Below are 23,250 nucleotides of genomic sequence, written 5' to 3'. Positions count from 1 at the left end.
TCTGTGCCAACTTTCCTATGCCTCTGCCTGCCCCTGCTCCAAATCAGAATCACAATCTGGTTAATTATCATCAGCATGTATTGTGACTTTTGTTATCTTAGCAGTACATGATATAGAAGAAAAAAATAAAATAATAAATAAATGAGTAAATCAATTACAGTACATGTATATTAAATAGATTAAAAACCGTGCAAAAACCGGAAAGAATATATATTTAAAAAGTGGGATAGTGTTCAAGGGTTCAATGTCCATTTAGGAATCGGATAGCAGAGGGGAAGAAGCTGTTCCTGAATCGCTGAGTGTGTGCCTTCAGGCTTCTGTACCTCCTACCTGATGGTAACAGTGAGAAAAGGGCATGCCCTGGGTGCTGGAGGTCCCTACTAATGGATGCTGCCTTTCTGAGACACCGCTCCTTGAAGATGTTCTGGGTACTTTGTAGGCTAGTGCCCAAGATGGAGCCAACTAGGTTTACAGCCCTCTGCAGCTTCTTTCAGTCCTGTGCAGTAGCCCCACATCCCCATATCAGACAGTGATGCTGCCTGTCAGAATGCTCTCCATGGCACATCTATAGAAGTTTGAGTGTATTTGTTGACATCTTCAAATTCCTAATGAAGTATAGTCACTATCTTGCCGCCTTTATAACTGCATCAATCTCATTCTGGACTCTCAGTTTCCTTTGTACTGAGATCCTTTCCATATCTGTTCAACTGTCAAGACAGTCATGACGCTGTGGGACCAGACAGCATCCCAGGGCAAGTACTTGGGATGTGCACAGCACAACTGGCAGATGTGTTTCCAGACATTTTTAATCTCCCAGTGTAGAGTGCCCTCCTGCTTCAAATAATCCACCATTGTCTCTCTACCAAAAAAGACCAAGGCAAAATGCCTGAATGACTGGCATCCTGTTGCACTCACCTCAATGATAAGCAAATGCTTTGAGAGGCTGGTCAAGGATTACATCTGCAGCTTGTTACCACCCAAACTGGTCTCCCTAAATTCGTCTACCGACACAACTGATCGACAGATGAGGCAATAGCCACTGTTCTACATACTGTCCTTACACATCTGGAGAAGAGGGATGCTTATGTGAGAATGCTGTTCTTGGACTACAGTTCAACATTCAATACCATAATTCCATCCAGGCTTGATAGGAAGCTCAGAGACCTCAGCCTTCACCTTGCCTTGTGCAGCTTGATCTTGGACTTCCTGTCAGATCACCAGCAGGTTGTAAGAGTGGGCTCCCTCACCTCCAGCCCTCTGACTCTCAATGCAGGAGCTGCATACTGAGTCCCATCCTTTACTCCCTGTACACCCATGACTGTGTCACCACCCACAGCTCCAATCTGCTAATTAAATTTGCCGACGACATTACATTGATTGGCCTAATCTCAAGCAATAATGACGTGGCCTATAGGGAAGAAGTCACCTCCCCAACACAGTGGTGCCAAGTAAACAGCCTCTCCCTCAATGTCGCAAAAACAAAGGAGCTGGTTGTGGATTACAGGAGGAATGGAGACAGGCTAACCCCTATTGACATCAATGGATCTGGGGTTGAGCGGGTAAACAGTTGCTCGGCATCCACATCACTGAGGATGTCACATGGTCTATACACACCAGCTGTGTGGTGAAAAGGCACAACAGTGCCTCTTTCACATCAGACAGTTGAGTAAGTTTGGTATAGGCCCCCAAATCCTAAGATCTTTCTACAGGGGCACAATTGAGAGCATCCTGACTGGCTACCACTCTGCCTGGTATGGGAACTGTACCTCCCTTAATCGCAGGACTCTGCAGAGAGTGGTTCGGACAGCCCAGCACATCTGTAGCTGTGAACTTCCCATGACTCAGGACATTTACAAGGACTGGTGTGTAAAAAGGGCCCGTAGGATTCAAGCCACCCCAACCACAATTTATTCCAGCTGCTGCCATCTGGGAACTGGTACCGCAGCATAAAAGCCAGGACCAACCGGCTCCGGGACTGTGTGTTCCACCAGGCCATCAGACTGATGAACTCATGCTGACTCGAGTGTACTCTATATTACATCGACTGTTCTATTTATTATAAATGATAAGTTACTATGATTGCGCATTGCACCTTTAGATGGAGGAGTAATGTAAACATTTTTACTCATGTATGTGAAGGTTGTAAGAAATAAAGTCAATTCAATTCAAGAGCTACACCTCTAACTCCCCGAACCAACAGCTCACTTTCCCATCCCTAGCTCAGTGCACAGGAAGTTTACAATTAATTAAGCTCAACAGCCTTCCCAGACAGTGCCAAACATCACACCTTAAGCTTTTGCATGCTACTACCTCACTGAGTTCTCAGCTTTAGAAAGAAAATGATAAGCAGACGATTAAAGATGTTAAATAACAGCTCGAGTAATAAAGGTCCAACATGCAATTACAGTTTACAAGAAATAATCAACACTGATGCAGCTTGATTCCCAAGATACCAATAAAAATCTCAGAATATCAGGTAACAAAACAAAATGAGTTCTTCAGTGAACATGAGTAATGGCTCTATTCATGTATTGTGCACATTTAGGCAGGTTACCATGTAACCTTTAACTTGTAGTATGCAAAAGCATAAAGCATCTGCTAGCAGTTGGAGCCTTGAATCTGGCATGTGTCTGTCACACATCAGCTGTCACATTGCAGCTGTTACTTCCCAAGTGCCGTATTTTCAACATGTCAGAAAAATAAAAAAAGAAAGTCAGTCATTTTCTGTTTTCTTAATATAATGGTGATCTTTTGATTCCCCAAGGTCAACTGTTATGAATTTACAAGAATCTTGAATTAAAGGACTCAGCTCATCAATTAACCCTTAATTGACCTTTGTGGATAGCAAATCACATACTGCAGGGAAAGAAACAGGGCAGGGTTAATACAGCTCTTTCTAAAAAGATAAATGCAAGTGAGCTGCTGACTACCAATTACATAAGAATCGCATCTGGTGATCCATTAGAGACCAAATAAAAAAAAGTCTGTGCAGTCTGGTAGGTATCAGCATGCCTCTGTTTAATGGTTATTTAGTGCTAATAAGGCTTAATATCTTCTAGCTTTGACGTTTGTTTTATATGTCATTTATTCAAATAATGTCATGTCAACTTAACATTTCACTGATTGTTGCAAGTCTATAAAAATCATGATATACTGCCATGCAGGGGTCATGTTGTTGAACCCTCAATATGCTGGTACAATTAAGAAAGAATAGGATTTAGTTTTGAATCTTTTACAGTGGAAATTTCTGTTTATTCAAGCTCAGTAACTTGAAAATACTTGGTGTGAAGTACTCAACTTATTCAGTTACACAGATAATTACACTAATTCTAACCTTCTCCCTTTATAATATTGTCCATTAATTCTTGTACTGAAATCACTACAGCTCATTATAATGGCCAATTCCTTTAACTGTGTGCGCTAGTGATGAGTTTAAAACCTGTCCGCATGATATGCCAGGCATGCCAGTAAAAGAAAATATTGTGAATCTGTGGAGGGCTTAAGGATATCATTAGGCAAATGAATGTTAGCTAGCAGTCTTTAAAGTTAAGTCATTAGTTGAGTTGGTCTGACAAAGTGGAACAGTAGAATGCTGATACAGCTATTGGACATTTTCATTGAGCTTGAAGTTACTGTTTAATATGGCACTGCAAGAGTGTGCTTGGCATTGGAAGAGAGGGTTGGTTCCCTCCTACCAATGACTCTGCATGACATTTCCTCCCTCTTGTTTGAACTTAGAATAGTGGACATCCTGTGTGGGTATGAGAACTAGAAGCATGAGAAGGCCAATTGACAGTTCAAACCTGTTGCATTTCTCAGTAGGGTGATGGCTGATCTAGTATTAGTCTCAATCCATTTTTCTGCTCTCTCCCTAAACTCTTTGACTTGTGATAAGGGACCTTTTGCTGTCTCCCCACTTTGTTAACTCTGTTTCTAGCTGTGCCCTATCTGTGGTCTGCTGTTAGTTCTGAAACCAGTGGATAATGTTCAGCAGTGATTACAGGCAAGCTGGCTTTAGTGGTGCATGCCACACTAAAAACGAAACCCCATGAATTACACGGAGACAACAAGCAGCTCAAAGGTGGTCGTACTTGCTTAAGCACTGAATGTGAGGTGACAACTTTGTGAGTATCTTATGCAAGCTGAAGGGGATAAATGTTAATTGAGTAACATGATCCCAGTATGTTTTCCAGTTCTAATGGATTTCCTTAATTTGCCTCAATGGCAGCCAGAAGTATTGTCATGTTTATATAAAAAACGTATAGTGTGGAGCTGCTGTGTTTAAGGTCTCATTGTTTACAGTATACATCTGCTTTCCTTTCCATTATATGTTAACAAGATTGGCAGGAACTTTGGAGACAAATAGACAAGTGCAATATATAATGGGAGGTGGGAGAAATGGTAATGTTTGCATTCCTTCCTGGAATTATGAGTTTCTGTACATTGAAGCCATGTTGCCTATGCATTTGTCAAAAAACACGAGTTAAGAATGTTACGTACCCCGTAACTGGGTGTCTTACCAGCAAAGATAGAAGTGTCCGTTGGAGTCCGGTGGTACTGTTTTCAACTGTGTTTATTAGTAAAAATATACAAAACAATATCAATGCAAATATACAGATAATACACGTTAGCAATACTAAACCTAAATGTGCGGGTATAATAATCAATAATAAACAAGCTCTATCGTTGTCTAGGGGATAATGAATTGTCACATGGAAATATAAAGTTCAGTTCACTTCATGCAGGCTGAGGTAGTTGTTGGTCGATGTGTTGTAATTGTTGGAGAGAGAGAGAAAGAGAGAGAGAGAGAGCGCACAAACAGTAACAGCTATTGACTTGCCAACCTTCCTTTACGATCTTGATCCGTCGATGTGTTGTTGTTGTGGCCATTCAAGTGTGACCCCTCCGTCCTTCCGTGGTGGACTCGTCACCCAGGCAAGGGTGGACACACACACAAGCCCCCACCGGCCTGGCTATAAACACTGTGAGTTAAAATTGACCGATCCGTTCGGTCCCCGATGCCCCACACTTTCTCGTGGGTGTCTGATGCTCACTAGTGTGTCTCCTGGTGCATCTGAGGGGTGTCACCCCAGACCTCAATTTTATCCCCACTCACGGGGTCTCAGGTGTCAATCAGGTTTGAATGACTTAACCCATCAAACCAGCCCACTCTGGCTGTCCCCTAAGGGATTTCAATGAATAGAACAGTACCAAGTAAACAATCCTTCTCCAAAAGACAATAAAAGTAAATCTCCTCTTTTGTCAGTAGGAGACGTTCCACCTTGTGTACCTCTTAGCTGTGTCTCTCTCTCATTTTCTTTCACGAGCTGTTATCAATAACAACTGCCTTGGCAGATTTCCTTTTGTCTCTCTTACTTCCTTGTTAGCAGCATCGAAATAGTAGCGATTTGCGATTCTCCAAAAAAGGGGGGGGGGCATGGGCCACTGTGCACCCTTCTGCCCATCAGAGTTGTTCATCCTTCGTAACAAGAACAAAATATTTATTTACTTAATTTACATAAATTCTGTGGGAAGGAATTTTATTCTATGTCTTAAAATTTGGAGAGTGATTTGTGAATTCTGCAAGAGCAAATTTTTGTTACTGGAATAGTTGTAACATAGGGGTTGCTGCTGGTTATTTTTGTATTTCAAATTTAAGTTATGTTTTGTTATGCTTGGTCTTAATGTATACCATCATTCCTTCCTATTTTTGCAAAACAAACACATGGAAACCAGCTTGCCTAAGTAATATAGTACTCTTTTTTGTGAAATATTTGAAGCAAATAAGCCATGAATGTACTGTATACTGCTGAAATCATTAATAGCATGTATTTTAACACATAGCAGAATGACAGGATTATGCAGTGTTTTGTATTCCTTTCTGTCACAAACAGACTGGAATCTATCCACCTTTGGCTGCCATTTATTTGAACACTGACTATACAAGTATTGTTTTGTACTTTTGACCCACACCGTCAGACATTGCAGCAGAATTAGGCATTCAGCCCATATTTTCTTGAATATGTAATATTTCCAGTAACTGATATCAGACAATCTGTTGAGTGAGTCCACTACAAAATATCTTGCAGTGCATATAAGCATTTACAAATGTTAATAAATTACTACTATAACAATCTGATGAAAAGTCACTGCCTGAAGCAATGCAGTGGTGTGTCCTCTCACAATTGTGACCCAACCTACGAAACATTTCAACATTGTGGCTTTATTTTGCATTTTCCAAAGGCTACTGTGTTTGTTTATAATCAAATAAACATTCTTTGAACAAAATTTTACAATGTTCACATTATTTCAATAATTGCAGTTTGATTTTTGCTTGGGTTTTGATTTTGATTTGTAGTCAAGACTTGCAGTATGGATTATGTCTTGGCATAATAATGCATAAAAGAATTACATCCCCATGTTTTAACATAGATGGTTTGTTAATTTCTTGTAAATAATAATATACAAGTTGTCAGAAGGCCAAAAATGACAATAAGTAATGTGAATTGGACACACAACTAATAAAACAAATTGAGTGTGCTGACATGGTGCTTGGGGATCAGCTCCAGAGAAATGGAAGAGAAAAGCAAGAAATAATATCACATTTGCATACAACCTTTGCTTGGACACACTTAGAAGAACAATATGCGGTTCTACACACCTCATAGAATATTGAAATGTAGAGACATTACAGAAGAGGATTACAAAGGTGCTACCAGATTTGATCAAGAAAATTAGTTAGGGCTGGAATCCTCCTGGGAGATTAAAAAATCAAAAGGCCCCTTAAAATAATTGGATGGCTTGACATGGTTGATGTGGAAAATTTAGGATCTATTTCTTTATACACAATAAGAAAGTTTGCCAAGTAGAAGACAGCATGGATACATTTAAGAGAGATTTAATGCACAAATCGGGGAATGGGAATAGTGGGATAAAAGGAGAATTAATGTGGTGCTGCACATAGGAGGAACTCAGCAAGTCAGGCAGCATCTATGGAGGGAATAAACATAACATTTCAGTATGAGACCTTTCATCAGGGACGGGAAGGGGAGGGTAGAAGGCAAAATAAGATGATGTGGGGGGAAGTAAAAGCTGGCAGGTGATAAGTGAGCAGAAGAATGATGCATGGCTGTGTGCAGCTGCAAAGCATGAACTGCATTCCTGAAGGCTCTCTAGGGGCTGTTACCAGGGATGGATACTTAGGCAAACATCAAGTGCTGCTCAAAGATTATTAGCTCAGTAAAAGACCCCCTTTTGCTCTTCCAGTGCAGGAAGAAGTCTGTAAGGCAAGGCAGCAGACTGTATGCAGGGATGTGTGCTCAGGGATGTCCAGAAGCTCAATGCAGCTGACACAAAAGTTTTGTGGGAAAGTACTGCAATCAAGGATTCTCCCATAAAAATTCAATACCCCAGAACTTTTTGATGGGTCAAATGGAGCAAAAAACCGAATACATAGAAGATCAGAACTCACCGATGTCATACTTCAATGAGCTAGTGATTGTCTTGGTAGCACTAGAATCAGTATTATTCAACACACCCTTCTGCGCATACAACTATGCACTCAATTACTTTTAAAATACATTGATTAATTTACACTAAGCAAATTCTATTCATCCAATTGAGAAAATAACCAAGTATTCAATATTCATCCAATCATTCACATATTCACTCACTTTCACAATTCACTGGCATTCATTCACCTTTCCATGTTATCACATTTTCTTGCACACATTCACACTCTATCAGTCATACAATCTATTTGCACAATTATCAGATTTAGTCACTGTCACATGCTTATTTTTACAATGTTGTTTCACATCATTGATGCAGTCATTCATTTACTGACCATCTTTTATGCTCTTCATTAGTTCCACTCTCATAAATATGTATTAGTTCACATTCAGTCAGTCAATAATGTTTGCATATTTAATAATATATATTAGCATGCATATAGATTGCAATCTCTAAACTATTATTTGACTTGGGGCAAAGTTGTTTTATTGCACAAATTTGATGAAGAAAAATAAAATTTGTATATTTATGTAATCAAGGCATGATTCTCATGAGCCAACCTGTTGGTGGTCTGCTCAGGTGATTATGAAGTCATAGTCCAAGGGATTGGATGCCTTGAGAACAGTTTTCTGGTAATTGCATTATTGTGTATGGATATCTGATAGCACCCTTGATGAATTGTTATTCTTAAAACTGCAGGTAGAAATGCTTTACTGAAGAATTACATAATGGCAGAATTTCTGCAGAACAAGTGCTACACCTGCCCTTACACTTCCTCCCTCACCACCATTCAGGGCCCTAGACAGTCCTTCCAGGTGAGGTGACATTTCACCAGTGAGTTGGCTGGTGTGGTATACTGCGTCCGGTGCTCCCGGTGTGGCCTTTTATATATTTGTGAGACCTGACGCAGACTGGGAGACCATTTCGCTGAACACATATGCTCTGTCCGCCAGAGAAAGCAGGATCTCCCAGTGGCCACACATTTTAATTCCACGTCCCATTCCCATTCTGATATGTCTATCCATGGCCTCCTCTACTGTCCAGATGAAGACACACTCGGGTTGGAGGAACAACACCTTATATTCCGTTTGGGTAGCCTCCAACCTGATGGCATGAACATTGATTTCTCTAACTTCCATTAATGCCCTTCCTCCCCTTCTTACCCCATCCCTGATATATTTAGCTTTCCCCCCTTTTTTTCCTCTCTTTCTGCCCATCACTCTGCCTGTTCTTCATCTCCCTCTGGTGCTCCCCTCCCCCTTTCTTTCTCCCTGGGCCTCCCATCCCATGATTCTTTCCCTTCTCCAGCTCGGTATCCCTTTTGCCAATCACCTTTCCGGCTCTCAGCTTCACCCCACCCCCTCTGGTCTTCTCCTATCATTTTGCATTTTCCCCTCCCCCTCCTAATTTCAAATCTCTTACTATCTTTCCTTTCAATCAGTCCTGATGAAGGGTCTCAGCCTGAAACATCGGCAGCACTCCTCCCTATAGATGCTGCCTGACTTGCTGAGTTCCACCAGCGCTTTGTGTGTGTTGGTCTATAAAAGACAGCCTTTCTAGGTTGAAGAAACACTTTTGGGGAATGGCTGGCAAAGAGCAAGCAGCACATTGGGATTTCCTTTCTGTATTAAAGTGTTTTGAATTGCAATGTAAGGTATTTTGCAAGGGTGTGAAATTCTGTCAAAATTTAATGTGTGGTCCAAATATATCTACAATGTTCTTTTATGTTCAGCATAGGAAATTGCTCCTCTTGCAAACTTGTGATCTACAGTTGTATTGAAAATGACAAAACAATGGAAACAAAATATTAAGCAGTGAAATCTATAGAAGTTATTGATGAAAACGTGAACAAAAGAAACAAAGATGTAAACTTTGGGCTAAAACATTGCTCCCTTTGTATTGGATTTCTATGAATGCAGGAAAATACAATCATAAAATTGCATTTCAGCCAATTTTTGATCTGAACCAATGTACTTTGCGTCCCACACTTGTGCTGAATTGGGAACCTTGTGTGAATAATTATGAAATTGATCGAAATATCCTTTTAAGCAAATTTAAGGTGGTTTACACACATAAGCTTGCACTGAACTATGTGTAGTTTTCAATTCACTTCTGTCATAAATTTCCCCTGCACCCAAGGGTTTAAAGGAGGTGTTGGCTACAGAGATAATGAAATTGTTGGTTGAATATTTTCAAACTCCATCATTCTAAGAACATACCCAACGACTGGGAAACACAATTTGACTGCTTTATTCAAAAATCACAGAATGCAGAAGGTGAGGATCTACAAACCAATTAGTTTAACATCTTGTTGTTGGCAAGGTGCTGGAGTTAACAATCAAAGAGGAATTAACCAATCAATTAGGAAAGATGCTTGTAAATAAACCTAGCCCGTATGGTTTTATAAATGATACATCACTTTTCACAAGTTTGTGCATTCTTTAAGCATGTGACAGAGAATTAATATTGGGGAATCCGTGAACGTAGAGTATTTAGATTTCATAAAGGCATTTGATAAGATGGTACATAAGAGGCTGGTGCATAAATTAAGAGCCCAAGGTACTGGAAGAAGCGTGTTATCATGGATTGAAAATTGGCTGATATGTATAAAATAGAGTTGGGTCCTTTTTCAGGCTGAAGGGTGAAACCAGTAGAGCACCCTGGAGAATCTGTTCTTGGCCTTTGATCATTCATCATTTACATTGCGGAAGATGAAACAAAAATGTGAAAAAGAGTTTTTCAATGTTTTGAATATAGGTGAATGTGCTGTCACCTACTGTGATGAGATTTTGATTTGGGAGAAGGATATACCTACAGTGATTAAGTGATTGGGTGAAAACCTATAGATACACTGGGCTGTATTTTGACACAGGCCAGAGGGAATCTTGTGTGAGGGACAAAGAGCTGGAGGTCTGCTAATCTGTTGTGTCCTAGATTACTGAGTTTGGAATGTAGTGCCAATGCGGGTGCAGAATGAGGAGGCTCATGTGCTGTCACATCTACCTGGATGAAGATACTAGATGGGGAAAGGGTGTGGAGAAGCTCCCTGAACCCTCACAGTAGGTTGTGCAGATCATGAGTGTCACTAGAGATTGTACTTTGCTGAGAAACAGCTGCAACCCAATAAGAGTACCTGCTGGTTCTGGTGACAGCCAGCTTCTGTGAACATACAGACAATGCCTTTTTCTTTCTCTATGTAGCATCACACTGATTCACCTGAAGTTCTGCTCTGTGGTTTTATAGCAGCTGTGTATTCAAAAGATGCAAAAACCTGCCACCATTTTGTCTTCATTGTACTGTGAAATAACACTGGAGGGCAAGGCTCAGCCAGAAACGTTGACTGTCTACTCTTTTCTATAGTTGCTGCCTGGCCTGCTGCGTTCCTCCAGCATTTAGCGTGTGTTGCTGGAGAACAACTTTTTGCTTTCATTTGGTTAAGGGCTCCCCTTGAACAGTTCCTAGTTCTACAAGTGAGCAGGTAGCAATTCTTCATGAATGGAGAGCTTCACACAACTAGAAATCTTTACTTGGAAGAAAGTATGCCATTGTTCCAAACTGTTACTTTACTGTTCCAATAGGTTTCAGTACAGTAACATGTCTCCTCCATGGGCAGAAAGATGACATGTATAGGTAGATCATTCTCCCTTAAACAGGGGAGGTGCACTTCCTGCATCCCCGTTCCTGTGGCAGATAGATACAGATTTCTCCACCAAGAACAAAATCCTTCTGAACCAGGCTGAGAGTTGGTCCTGCAGGGTGTGGTCGTGGGTGTGAGGGGAGGAGGAGGGAGGTTTGTTGTAGTCACAATGTGGGAGGAGATGGAGGTGATCGTCATCAATGATGTAGCCTGTCAGCCGTTTCTGATCTGGATCTGCAGAGTAATGCAATGGTTCAGTGGTCTGAATGCCATCAGACTGTTACCCCATTGTCTTTACAGTCCCCAGAGAGAAACCTAGTTTGCATGTCCAGGCTGTTACTGACCTCGCTCATGAGGGAACTGAGTTAATTCCCACCACTGGTAATACATTCCCCATAAACGGCCACTAATCAATTGAATTCAGCCATAGTGCTGAAACGTATTGGTGTCGAAATATATGGTGACCCTTCTGACCTGCCCTCAGCACAACCTTGGTTGTTAATTTTAATATCACATTTTCACTGTATGTTTCGATGTACATGTGATGAATAAACTTAAATCTTGAGTTGAAATTCAGTGCCATAATTTCATATTGTTTCTCCAGCCTGCTATCATTTTCAAAGCACATCTTTGAGGGATTTACTTTCTTCCACACATTCTTGTACAGACTTTTTCAGTTGTCTAAAGCTAGTGATATTTCAATGGCTGGAAATCCCAGCATATAGACATCAATAGTGACTGAATTCCCTGTACGTTCACACCACTTTAGTTCCCTCAGGCTACTTCTCCTCTCAATTACTTCCAAATGAAGGAGCCGATCTCTAAGGTTTGCAGGAGGTAGCCGCAATATTTATGCACAGCCAGCCATGGTTTTTGAGCTGGGCACCTCTTGCAGTTTTCAGTTGGTTTGTAATTAGTCACAGATTATATTCACCAATGTTCACTCACGTGTGATATTTATTTTCCTTTCTAAATGTGGACATCTTTGATTTCTGTGGTATTGGCGATGTGTCCTGTAGTGATGGAGCATTTATTTATTGCTGCCACACAGTATTCAGCACTGATGAAATAAATGCAAATTTAAAATTATGTAGAATACTTTGTTGGAATCCAGTTGGAAAAAGGATCACTAATTTCTATGTTATGCTTAATATCAGGCTGATTAAAACAAAATAAGTAAACAAATGTTGACAAGCACACATCATGTTGTACAAATTGTCCTCATTTATCACTCACAAGCAATGCACTACATTCACATGATTAATAGGTGGAAGAAAATCTGCATTATAAAATATTACAATTCCCATTCTGAAGCTGAGGCTTATTAGAAGCATAAACTATAAAGTCCTGGAAATGAAAGGAAAATACCTAAAACATCTGTACTCAGACCAGGTCCAATTAGCATATGTTTCCATTTCCCTTTCACATTTCATCAGATTTGTTGTTTAAGTGGCCAATTTATTAGGTACACCTGTATACCTGCTCATTAATACAAATATCTAATCAGTCAATCATGCAGGAGCATCTCAATACATAAAAGTATGCAGGCATGGTCAAGAGGTTCAGGCCAACCATCAGTATGGGGAAGAAATGTCACTTTGACCATAACATGATTGTTGGTGTTAGTTGAGGTGGTTTGAGTATCTCAGAAGCTGCTGATCCCCTGGGTTTTTCACACATCTCTAGAGAATGATGTGAAAGACTAAAAATGCCCAGTGAGTGGCAGTTCTGTGGGCAAAAGATGCCCTGTTTAATGAGAGAGGTCAGAGGAGAATGGTCAGATGGTTTAAGCTGATAAGAATTCAAAAGTAATTCAAGTAACCATGTGTTACAACAGTGATATGCAAAAAAGCATCTCCCAGTGCACCACATGTCAAACCTTGCAGTGGATGGGCTACAGCAGCAGAAGACCATGAACATACAATCAGTGGTCACTTCAATAGCTACAGAATAACCTCTTTAGTTTTCTGATTCCAACTAAAGCACATAGTCACTGCATCTCCTAAATGAAGACTTGTATTTCCATGCTACCTCTTCCAGCCTTTATCAAATGCAGGAAACATGGCAACTAACTGGGAGGTCGGATGAAAGGAGAAAATATGTAATTAATGCCAGGCCCCTTAATAACACTGAGACACAGAGGGATATTGTAGTCTAGGGCGATTATTCACTGAAAGTGACAGTTCAAGTAAATAAGTGGTAAAAAGGCATGTGTCATGCTTGTCTTTGTCAGTAGGGGTCTTGAGTAGAAGAATAAGGAAGTCGTGCTGCAGTTGTATAAAACTTTGTTCAGACTGCACTTGGAGTATTGTATGCAGTTATGGATGCCCCATTACAGGAAAGGTGTGGAGACTGTACAGAAGATGCATAAGAGGCTTGTTGTCAGGATTAGAGGGCTTGAGGAAAGGTTGGACATACTTATGCTGTTCTCCCTGGGGTATTAGGGGCTGAGGGGAGAGCTGATGATTTTTTTTTAAATTCTGGGAGGCATAGGTAAGGAAGAAAGAATCTTTTTCCCCAGCATAAAAATTTCAAACACTAGGTGTCATTCTTTTAAGGTTAGAGGGGGAAGTTTAAAGGTGATGTGAAAAACAAGCATTTTTTTTCTTTGTGCAGTGAATATTCAGGGCCTGGAATGGCTTATTGGGGTAGTAGTGGAATCAAGCAGTCTGGCGGAGTTGAGGATTTTAGCTGGATACATGAATGTGGAGAAATATGGATGATACACAGGAAGAGATCACAGTAAAAATTAGCATCAAGATCAGTACAGCATCATGGGCCAAATAGCCTGAACAGAGCTGTTCTAATTAAAATCCTTGTTTTGGTGTTCATTAGTGGAGTGATAAATATTGACTCAACATAATTGCATCGGCCTTCTTTAAAATGGTTCTATGGGGTCTTTGATGTCCACTTGAGACTGCCAAGAGGATCTCAATTTAAAACTTAACACAAAAGATGACTACATGCTGGACTGTATAATCAAGCTAAATATTTGTATTCAAGTCTTTAAGTGGGAATTGAAAATCACTATCTTCTGGCTCTGAGGGGAAAGTATGGGTAATCAATTCCTGGTAAGCATCCAGTTTCAGCTGAGTTTCTTGGATTCCCATCTGATCGTTTATTTTTAAAGGAGAGATGGAATTTGTTAACTAATAATATCTCAATGTATCATTGCTTACTAAGTTGGAGCATGTTTAACAAATAAACCTGTATCATTAACCAAAATAATACAGAAAATTGGATGATTATATCTACCAATTTGAACTTGGTTTAGTCTGCATATACAAAAAGATGAGGAGCAATAATGGAGGCATGGTGACATAATTACTTAACAATGATAAATGTTGAGAAAGTAGATTTTTAAAAAATGTCATTCAGAACATTTATCTTAATAGTTTGAAACTGAAATTTTATTAATGATTGATATGCCTAAATGTAGGTGTCATCATTAATGAGCATTATCTTTTTCAAAGCAGTCTACTAAAAAGGTTTCGGTTGCTACCACCGATCACTGATTGGGGTTCAATTCCCACCACTGTCTCTGAAGAGTTTGTATGTTCTCCCCGGATGACTGCGCATGTTTCCTCCACGTGTTCCGGTTTTGCCCCACGTTCCAAACGCATATGTATAGGATTAGTGAGTTGTGGGCATGTTATGCTGGCAGCGGAAGTGTGGTGACACTTGCAGGCTGCCCCCAGCACATCGCAAACGATAACGCAAATGGCACATTTCATTGTATGATTTGCTATACATGTGACAAATGAAGCTAATGTTTATCCTTATCTCTTCAACATATCATCTGTGTTGTACTGGTGATACGGAATTAAATGGTGGTAGATCAGTATTTTATTAATTTAAATATTAAATACAGTATATCATTGCTTACTGAATTGGAGCAATTCTGCTAAATAACATTATAGACTTGTATTATTACCCAAAACATGGCAAATGGGTGATTAAACCAACTAAGCTGAACTCATACAAAAAGGTAAGGGACAGTGTCATAATTGTTCAATAATGATAATATCACAAAGTATATCTTTTAACAAATTGTCAGGTCGCATGTTATTGATTTCATGATGCTCGTCTTGAAAAAGAAAGCAAAATGGCATTGTAAACAAGGTTTGGCAAACAGTTGAAGAAATTGATAGCCACCTTTTGAAGATGAAAGCATGGTGCTGATACAGCTTTGAGCTTTCTGAACTGTAATGCCGATATCTAAACTGTAGAATGTGAATGCTCAGGTAGTTCTCCTGCCTCTATATATCCAGCCATCTGAGAGTTGGCCTACTTCTGGATAATGCTATCATTCTGATAATTGATGTAAAGAATAAAAATTTAATATCACATATTTTGAGAAGCTTATTTTCCTTCTCATCAACATTAGGGTTGTCATTGCTTTTCCACCTTGACTTAATCCTGGCAACAATAATTGCCAAGAAGCCTTTTTAGAATTTTCATGTTTATTAATAATAATAACAGAATTAAAATTCATGAGTGTAAATTCCGCAAAAAATGAACCTAAGGTAGTATATGGTGACATAAATGTATTTTAACCAAAAAATTACTTTGAAATACTGTTTCCAGAAGTTCGTTTAAATTAAATAGTTTTACGACGATTTAGTGACACAAGATGTGAACTGATTTGCTACCGCCTCTAGAAGGCAAATGTGTGATTCGTTAGAGAGAGTTTACAATCCTGTCACATTACATCTATGAACAAATGATAGTCAAAAATGACCAGGAAGCTGCAACACATTTTGGAAGCACAAATGTGGCCTGTTGCAATTTTCGGGCATGCTGTATTTGTGTGCCCAATGTTACCATAATTTATTTTGAATTGTTTTAATGATATCAGAATATTAACTATAAATTGCTAAGTAACAATATTTTTAAGTTGAAGTCATATTAATGCCTGGAACCACACAAAAATAATTGCATGAAATAACAGTACATTACTCGGGTAACAGTGTGGTAAATCTTACTTCTTGATATTAGAGTTGTATGAATATGTATGAACTTAGTATTAACGCAGAGGACAGAAGTATATTGGGTAAAAAAGCTGATGCTATTTAAAGTATTTGCTTTTAAAGTATAGAGACATAAACCAGGATTTTTAACAAGAAGGTAATACAATTAATGATGTTCCAGCCATAGGAATAATGTGGTTAATAAAATGAGAAATGTACATCTCACAGGGGTTCCCAACCAGGGGTCCACAGACCTCCTTGCTTAATAGTGTTGGTACATGGCATATATAAAGAATCGGGAACTCCTGCATGATGAACTTAGAGTTGAGCGATGCACTGCCCCTCCCCCTTCAGGTTTCACTGGTGTTTCTCTCCTCCCCACCCTTTAAATCTACTCCTCAGTTTTATTTCTCCAGTCCTGCTGAAGGGTTTCAGCCCAAAACGTCAGCTGTACTTTTGTCCTGGCCTGTTGAGTTCCTCTAGCATTTTGTGTGTGTTTCTCTGACAAAAAGTTCTGTAAGATAAGATTTTTAAAAATTAAACAAAATATACTTTATTCAAAAAATAAAATTCAATGATGCTCGATCCTTTACAAATGTTTCCATTGCGCTCTTTACATTTCTACAGTTTTCGCCACCCACGTGGCACTCTGTTATTCCATATTTACATACCCTTTTTGAGGGGTATACACCCCGGCCCCCTACCCCTCAGCTCCCGCAGGAGAAGAACCCTAAGCTGTGGACCTTCCCCACCGGACCCTTGCAGTGGCTGCACCAAATTTGAGTGGGTCCCTCAGCACTCAATGTGCCAGTTGGCAGCATTCCCCCACGGACATCTCACTGTGCTGGTAGACCATTGGGTTTCGGGATATGCGTTAAGGACATGTAGAACTTATTTTTCAATATCACACAGGTATTCAGCGAAACACCAAAATTGCAATAAAACTGAAAAGGAAACGCACCAACATACGGGTCATGGTAGGGTAGGACATTGAATGGATTCAGTGTGAGCTTCAGTCTTCCACTTCATTCAAATCTCAAAAAAAATTGAGCAAGATCAATAAATTGTGTCTGATCTGCTTGAGTAAAATTATACTCAATGAGTTATGCAGATTCTTTACAAATAGTGCATTGTAACCATTTAATTGCTCAATCAGGCTTTCCTTGAGAATAGCTTCACTTCTGCTATCAGGTCAATGCTAATTGTCTACCTCTCATTTTACACAAATCGCTTTTCTTGCTTTACCCCACATTCTCTTCGATTCTCCCCAGATTCTAACTCTAACCTATTCAATAGCAACAATTTACAGTGGCTAACTAAACACCAGTCAGCCACCTTTGGGATGTAGGAGGAAATCTGAACATCTGGAGGAATCCCATGTGGTCAAAGGGAGAACATGCAAACTCTATACAGACAGTACCCAAGTTCAGGATTGGAATTGGCTGTATGAGGCTGTGGGGTAGCAGTTCTCCCAGTTCTATCCACCTGCCTCACATATGTATTTGCTCTTTACTACTGTAACCTTAATTAATAAAATCAGCAACTTTCTTCATTCTAACATATCCTCTTTCTTAACATCAAACTGTTTCAGTGCATTAGATTGTTCTACACTGATCTCACATTTGTCAAGGTCCCTCTCATTGATGAATACTAAAGTATTCATTAAGGACCTCCACTATCTCCTCCAATTCCAGGCATGTTTCTGCTTTTATCCCTGATCAGATCTACCCTCTCTCTTGTCAGCCTGCTGTCCTTCACATACATGTAGAACACCTTGAAGTTTTCCAAAGTCCTACTTGCGAAGACCTTCTCATGCCCCTTCTAGCTCACCTACATTTGTTCTTAAGCTCCTTCCTAGCAACTTGAACCTCTTAAGAGCCCTGTCTGATCTTTGCTTCCTTTTGACTTGATGTTCCACATCTATTGTTAACCACATAATTCCATCCAGAACCCCCACGTAAGTGCTCCCAAAACATCCTCTGCATTTCCATTGTGCATTTCCTTGTGATCATCTGTTCCCAATTTATATTCTGAAATTCCTGCCCAATAGCATCATAATTAGCCATCTCCCATAGTACCTGCTGCTATCCTTGTCCAAGGTTAAATGTCAGGGAATTACGGTCACTATCTCCAAATGCTCATTCGGCAAGAGATCTATCACCTCTTCAGGTTCAGTGCCTAATATTAGATCCAGCATGGACTTTCCTCTAGTCAGCTTGTCCACATATTGAGTCAGAAATCCTTTTTGGACTCAGAACATATTCTGCCCCTTTTAAACCTTTTATACAAAGAATGTGCTAATCAATATCAGAGAAATTAAAGTCATGAATGACAGCAACCCTGATTTTTTTTTGTAATTTATTTTTGTATTGAAGTTCATCATCAAACATTTCCATAAGATGTATTTCAGACATTGTACATATATATCATATAATCATATATATCACAGATCTCCACTAAGTATTTATCTGAGGTATACACTTATAGGAAAGAGTGGAAAGAAAAAACATCATTTTGAAATCTGTCTTCTGATTTTCCCCTCAGTGTTTCAGTTGCTACTGGAGGGTGTATGAAGTACTCCCAATAGAGTGATTGGCTCTTCCTGTCTCTGACTTCCACTCATACTGACTTAGTAGACAATCTTTCCACAACATCCTCCATTTCTGCAGCATCCTTGATTAACAATGACACTCCCCCACCCCTGTCACCTTTCTCTCTGTCCCTCCGAAACATCTAAATCCATGAACATCCAACAGCCATTCCTGCCCTTGTGACAGCCAAGTCTCTGTAATGGCTGTGACATCATAGTTGCAAGTACTGATCCACACTCATAAGTTCATCATCTTTATTTCTGATAATTCTTGCATCAATCAAGGTTGTAATCAATAAACCACAAGACTATTACTCTTTTATTATACAAAATAACATAATAACCAAATAGCAGTTGTTATTGAATGTAAGTTATTTCTAAAGGACTGCAAAGGAACAAAATATATTCTACCACTGAAAGGGCATTTTAATCCTTATGATTTAATGAAATGCAAAGCAATTATTTACCCTATCTGGTGGAAGGAGGTCATATTTTTACATTTAAATTTGCAACAGATTTGAAGAGGCAAGGTCAAGTATTGCGCCATTTGATTTGTAAAAGAAAATCACATTCAGATTTCAATATAGAAGTGGGAGTAATGGTTGAAGTGTGTTTATTTTAATGCATGAACTATTATGGGTAAAGCAGATGAATCTGGAGTCTGGATTAGTGCATGGAACTATGATGCTGTGGCCATTACGGAGAATTGCTTAAGAGAAGAGCAGGGCGAACATAACAGCTACACGGAGGATGCACTGAAAGACTCAGCCAGAGGGACAATATAGATTGAACACAGAAATAAGAAAAGCACAATCACAATGATGGGGTTTGTAATAAGCCTCCTAAGAGCCAGTGGGAGATAGAACAGATATGTAGGCAGATTATGGAAAAATGCAAAAGGCCTGAGAGACTGCAGATGCTGGAATCAGGTGCAACAAACAAATCTTTTAGAGGAACTCGGCAGGTCAGGAAGCATCTGCAGAAGGAACAGAATCATTAATATTTTGAGGTGAATCCCAGCAGGGTTTAAACTAGAAAGGCACGAAATTCTTTAAAGCAATACACTAGAGGAAAACGGTCAAAAATTCACAAAATGGAGAGTGTGAAGAATCCAAAAATGGAGTATATTACTAACAGATGAATTCTCTGACAAAAGGTTTTGTAAGACACAATATCTGTTAAGGACATGTAGAACTTATTTTTCGTTATTGCCCAGGCTTTCTCCGAAACATCAACGGCATGGCCAAAGTTTACAATAAAGTTGAATAGGAAACGCACCAACGTACAGGTGTTGGCAGAGTAGGATGTTGAGTGGATCCAGTGTGAGGTTCAGTTTTCCGATTCATTTAGCTCTCAGAAAAATTGAGCAAGGTCAATAATATATGTCTGATCTGATTGAGTGAAATGTTGACTCTTTATTCCTTTCCATAGATGCTGCCTGACCTGCTGATTTCCTCTGGTATTTTGTGGATATTGCCTTTGCCATGGGGTAGTCGGTTAGAATTCAGGACAAGTTATTCGTCTAAGGAAGGATGACAAAGATAGTAAGGTTTTGGAACCCTAGATGATGAGCAACATCATAAATTTATTCAATAGGTTTAAAGCCTATCCTATCCATGTATCTGTCCAAAAACACTTCTGAATATTGTTATTGTACCTGCTCTGGCCGTTTTATTTCAATAAATCAATAGTTCCATTTAATGTCAGCGAATGTATACAATATACAATCTGAAATTCTTGTTCTTCGCAGACATTCACGAAAGGAGAAGAATATCCCAAAGGGTGAGTCACAGTTCAAACGTTAGAAACCCGAAATCCCCGTCCAATGCACGAGCAGCAGCAAAGTGAAAACCCTCCCCCTCCCCCACTTACTTCATCAAAAAAACATCAGCACCCTCCACCCACCAAGCAAGCACTCAGAAAGCCCCCAAGAAAGACCATGATCTGCAGTTCAATAAAAACTAATCGTTTACCTGCCACAGGTTCTTACTCTCCCTAATAAAGGGACAGAGGTGCCCCCCCTTTCACAGTGAGAGGAGAAACCAACAAACAAACTCACTGATTTATATGCTAAAGTCTGCCGTGTCACGTTTTTCTGAGTTGTCTGACTTGAGAATTTGCAATAAACTCACCCCCACCAATGAGAGAAAGAGAGATAGTTCATGATTCACCATGTACAGAGCTCCAACTGTTGATTCGCTGTTCCATTTTCTCCCATTCCATATCAGTTGACAGCACCAGCATAGAATCGCCTCATTCCAAAGGATCCCGAAGGAGTGCTTGTCTTCTAAACTGCGACCTTGGGATATCAAAAAACGGACAGACATTGATCCCCAGGATCGGGTCCCACCATTGCAAATAACCGAAGTTTGAGTGTAGCTCACAAGGTCACGGTCTTTGACAGAACCCCATCCACCTTGTAAAGTGCAGAGAGAGATATTAAAGGTAGAAATTAAGCTGTTTCCACAGATGAGCTCAAAGGAGTCACTGTCAAGTGCTATCGTAACTCCACCCACTTATACTGAAGCTAATTTGCAGCTCATTCCACATCTGAATGATCCTCAACCACCAAATTAATTCTTTCCCCTCACCTTAAACTCGACCACCAAATTAATTCTTTTCCCTCTCACCTTAAACTCGACCACCAAATTAATTCTTTTCCCTCTCACCTTAAACTCGACCTCCAAATTAATTCTTTTCCCTCTCACCTTAAACATTTGCATTCTTGTTCTTGATTTTCCAGTCCTGTGAAACTATTCAGCCTCTCTATGCCACTCCTGATTGTATTCATCCCTAACAATTACCTGCTAGTTTGCTTCACTCTGATGAATAAACTCTCAGCCTGCTCAACCTCTCCCTACAACCCAGTCCCTCTCAAACTGCCGACATCCGCTTAAATTGTTTTTTGTATTTTACCAGCACCTTTAGATGTGTTGGTATAGAGAGGGATTATGGGTGCAAATCTTTAGTTCCCTGAAAGCAGCAATTCAAGTAATCAAGTGGTAAAGAAGGCGGATTTAGAGTATTGTGTATATTCTAGTTACCACATTATAGGGAACTTTAGAGAGAATGCAAAGGAAGGTCACCAGCATGTGGCTGGATTAGAGAGTATTACCTGTAAGAAGAGAATGGACACACTTTCTCCAGAGCATTGGAGGCTGCAGGAAGACCTGATAGATTTTTATAAAATGATGAGGGGCATGAACAGTATAGATGGTCAGAATCCATTTGGTATTTTCATCCTTTCCATTACCTCCTGGCTCTATCTGCCAGTCAGCTCCTCCTCATCCGCATCCACCGTTCACGTGCCAGCTCTTGACCTGACCTCCTCCCCCTCACCTCTTGATACTGAGGGCTCCTCTCTATTCGTTCAGTCCTGTTGGAGTGTTCAGTGTTCAATTTTTAAGGTAGGATCAATAGGGGGAAATGGCCATTTTGATCCAAGACTCTTCATCTGATGAGGTAATCAAGCAACACGCACAAAATGCTGGTGGAACACAACAGGCCAGGCAGCATCTGTAGGAAGAAGTACAGTCGACGTTTCGGGCCGGCCGAGACCCTTTGTTAGGACTAACTTTAGGGCTCAAAACATCGACTGTACTTCTTCCTATAGATGCTGCCTGGCCTGCTGCATTTCACCAGCATTTTGTGTGTGTGTTGCTTGAATTTCCAGCATCTGCAGATTTTCTCGTGTTTGAGCTAATCAAGAACATAGTTTAGCATCTTCCCTCAAGCTCTACCACTTTCACAGCAGTATTTTATAAGTATTGCACTGAAGTGTCAGGCTCTATTATACAACAATAGCAATTTTCATTTTTAGAGTGGGTGTAATGCTTGAAAATGACAGAGGGCTCTTCATCTGAGTATTAACAGGTAAAATTTTACATCAGGCTACATAAGCAACATAATAGGGGAGAAGCATGCTTAAAGAGTTAGGCTGTAATGATGTCTTGCTGATGGAAAGAGAGATAACATATAACATGGCAGTATAGTTCAGTGAATTCTAAGCTTATCAGCAACTGAAGGCATAACTGCTAGGGATGTAATTATTAAAATTGTGAATTTTCAAAACTCGAGAATTTGATGTGTCCAAAGAACCGTGGATTGTAGGGCCAGGGGAGATGGAGACAGAGAAGGCAGAGACCATAGAACTATCTGCAAAGTATTGAGGCATTACCATATGGGTTGCAAAGTAGGTCCGTGAACATAGTAGTGATGGTTGACAGTTACCTGGTTCAATTCAGAATGTTGGTAGAATTTTCAATGGATTTGAGGGATTGAGAAGTGTGACTCAAGTTGCAGTAACTGGTCATCGGTAGTAACTTCAGGAGCAGATGAGCTGAGGCTGGGCAGAAAGAATTGACAGAGTTGGTAATGGTGGGGGGAGCATTATCATGGAGAGGGAGCTTTTCTCAGCCAGATCCTACATCAACAATGTAAACAATTTGATGGATCCTAGGGAAAGGGACATGGCTGGTGGTGGTTCGGGAATGGAACTAATAGTGATGACCAAGGAAAGTGAGTTGAATCTTTTCAATACC

General features: G+C 39.9%; 1 protein-coding gene across 4 annotated transcripts in view; it reads left to right on the top strand.

Annotated features, from left to right (window-relative positions):
* The window catches only part of sntg1 (syntrophin, gamma 1), a 435,268-nt gene that overhangs the window by 11,101 nt on the left and 400,917 nt on the right, over positions 1-23,250 (top strand). For 2 of the 4 annotated variants that reach the window (XM_073042638.1, XM_073042612.1), the window contains exon 2: positions 20,460-20,491. The exons of the other annotated variants lie outside the window; for them this stretch is intronic. The gene's annotated coding sequence lies outside the window, so the exon portion shown is untranslated. The remainder of the gene's footprint in view (positions 1-20,459; positions 20,492-23,250) is intronic. 4 annotated transcript variants of the gene reach the window in all.

The sequence above is a fragment of the Hemitrygon akajei genome, chromosome 1, assembly GCF_048418815.1.
Source record: "Hemitrygon akajei chromosome 1, sHemAka1.3, whole genome shotgun sequence".
NCBI classification, from domain to species: Eukaryota; Metazoa; Chordata; class Chondrichthyes; order Myliobatiformes; family Dasyatidae; genus Hemitrygon; species Hemitrygon akajei.
This window is presented reverse-complemented; position numbering and strand designations above follow the sequence as displayed.